This window comes from Poecilia reticulata, linkage group LG19 (assembly GCF_000633615.1).
Source record: "Poecilia reticulata strain Guanapo linkage group LG19, Guppy_female_1.0+MT, whole genome shotgun sequence".
Lineage (NCBI taxonomy): Eukaryota > Metazoa > Chordata > Actinopteri > Cyprinodontiformes > Poeciliidae > Poecilia > Poecilia reticulata.
Genome location: NC_024349.1, coordinates 25888194 through 25890901, shown reverse-complemented (window position 1 = coordinate 25890901; position 2708 = coordinate 25888194). Strand labels below are relative to the sequence as shown.

At 39.3% G+C, this 2708-nt stretch overlaps 1 protein-coding gene across 1 annotated transcript in view; it reads right to left on the bottom strand.

The window, feature by feature from the left end:
* The window catches only part of galk1 (galactokinase 1), a 50468-nt gene extending 50420 nt beyond the window's left edge, over nt 1-48 (bottom strand). Inside the window, exon 1 of the mRNA XM_008438118.1 lies at nt 7-48. The gene's annotated coding sequence lies outside the window, so the exon portion shown is untranslated. The remainder of the gene's footprint in view (nt 1-6) is intronic.
* Between the last annotated feature and the right edge of the window lie 2660 nt (nt 49-2708).

Genomic DNA, 2708 nt, shown 5'->3' with positions numbered 1-2708 from the left:
TCCTACCTTTTTACTCTCGGTCTCTTTGTCGTTTAAGCACACCCGTTGCCGTGGCAACCGCCTGCACCCCGCAAGCCGAGCAAAGATTAGGCTACATTAAAACACAACATTCAGTCCGTTACGATATCAGGTTTCCAGGCTTGATATTTATTTCTCGATTATTAATAAGCCTCTCATGAACACAGCAGTGGTTGAGTAGCTAATTTAAACTTCTACTCTGTTTGTCAGTCGGTCTTTGAGTCGCCTTTTTTCTTTTTTTTTGTTAATGGAACCGAAACGTACAGAATTGCGCAACACCTTCTTGAAACAATAATTACTGAGATTATTAATTTTAACATGTTTTGTTGACTTTTAATAATTATTCTTTTTTTAATTAAGCTACAAACGTTTAGGATCTTAGTGAATATTTTTGATAAGCCTATCAGAAGAGGAAGTGCTGGTCTCAGCGTCCTGGCGGCGTTCAGTTTGTCACCTGCCGAGATCGACTCAAAACCTTTCCGCGATCGACCGGTCGATCGCGATCGACGTATTGAGCACCCCTGGCCTACACCCAACATGAATGAAAATACCCGTGCGTTGTGTGAAATGGTGGAAAAAGTCCTATTACACGGAGTTACCTTTTCAGTTTGTTTCTTACAGAAAGCGGTCTGTCGTTTTCTTAATGCCGAAACAAGTGTAAGGTGAGATTTTGTATTGTAATCTCTATTACATGTGATGTTCTGAACTCTTAAAAATACTCACATCTTCTTTGATTTTTTCAGACCTGAAAAATGGCCAAGCCTACCAGCCAGACCTCAGACCACGGTGCCGAGGAGCTCTTACGGAGTCCACCAGGACGAACAGAAATTCAGTAAGTTATGATTTCACATTTAGTGAATAGTGAACACTCGCATATTTGTAAGGAAAACTGATCTTCCGGTTATTTTATTTATTTTGTTGTAACGCAGTACAGCAAGGCAGAGTGTGGAACGCAGTAAAGATCTACAAAATGGCGGACGGAGGACAGATCTGAGGACGAAGTCATGAAGCTGGTATGTATAATGACTGCGTTGATTCCCGACTGTATAATGGCTGGTTGAGAATAATTTTAACTTATTTACTTATGTATTTTTGAGAAAGCAATATATTTGCTACAATATTTTTTTAATTTTACATTTATTTCCACCAACTCCACAGAATGGGAGTCACATTTGTGTCAATCAGACTCTTCAGGAACATTCTGATGTCCGTGATGAGGACAGAGATGCCACTGTGTGTGAGTATCTATTATTTTAGTATGTTGATGATATTTTATGCTTCAATATTGTTTATGTACATAATGTAATTATGCTATGTATTGACAATGCACAAAAATGTTTTCCAGCTGCATCCAGGACCTACTGCCGGTCATCCGGATGTAGCTAAAGAAAGAAGCAGGTAAGATTTATTACTAATATAGAGATGTTACAATTCCTTGAATGATTAAACTACTGTGATTTATTAAAATCCATCAAAGCAAATTATCTGCCTCAGAGTTTGTTGAACTATGTTTTACTATTTATTACCAACTGCTTTTCTTTTTTCTTCCAATTGTTTCCAAGTTTTTTCTATTTTTCAATACATTTTGTAAGAATGTATTGTGTTTTTTTGTTTGTTTGTTTTAATGTCTTATGTGTGCATACTAAGCTGGAAGTTGCCAAACAATTTCACTGTAGTTTCATAATGACTAAAAGATGCCTGTATCTCATGATTGTCTGTTCTGTATTAACGGCTGATGGAGGAAGGCAGAGAGTACTGGCAGCAGAGGAGGTGGCATTCTGGGAGGATGGCAGCTATGAGGCGGTGTCAGGATGGACCCCAAGTTCCTCCAACCAGGCGCTCAGTGACATCAGGACTACAAGACAGGAAGAGACGTCAGGTCTATACAACAAGAAGAGACGTCAGGTCCACGCTACAGGAGAGATGTTGGGCCTGTCCTGAACGCAGCATAATGTTCATGTTTGGACAAAAAAACACTGCCAGATGGTCCAGAAATGGACAAGCATTTATGTCTTATTTTGTGTGCAAACAGTAAAAAAAATAAAATGAAAGAAATAAAACAAACTTCTCTGTCTCTTTTATGTTCCTCATATATGAACATGTTGCATATAAGCAATATCAAATGAATATATTTTAATACAGCATTTATTTTTTATATAGATTTTTTAAAATACAGTATTAAAAATTTTAATGATTGGGGCAGGGTTTATTTATAAAGACATAAGTGCTATCCAATGGTCACACATCAACCAACCAATCATGTCAATGATGAACTCTGATGTCATTGTTTTTCATCCAATGACTGAGAATCCACGTGGGGCTGCTGCAGCGCCTTTGCATATGCTAGGCTATTCGTATGCTAAGTAGAGTCGTTAACACCTCTCGCCCACCTGCTCCCCTGCACCACCACTCCCCCCCCCTCCAAGGATTCCGCAATCGACAGATTTCGACTCCCGTGAGTGAAAATGTAAACTGTCGATTGCTGTCGATATCTGTCGCTGACTAGCTGCGTTTGCGTCAGAATACAGGGTCAAAAATCACACTTTTCATCCTGTGCCTGTTGATGTGATGTTTGGAAGTGTTGTACCTTCAGGGATTCCTTCGGTTGTTCCAGGGGAACGGATACGGACGAGACTGGGTAGACTTATCAAACCTGTTAACAGGTTGATTCAGACAATGTCCACACAAAG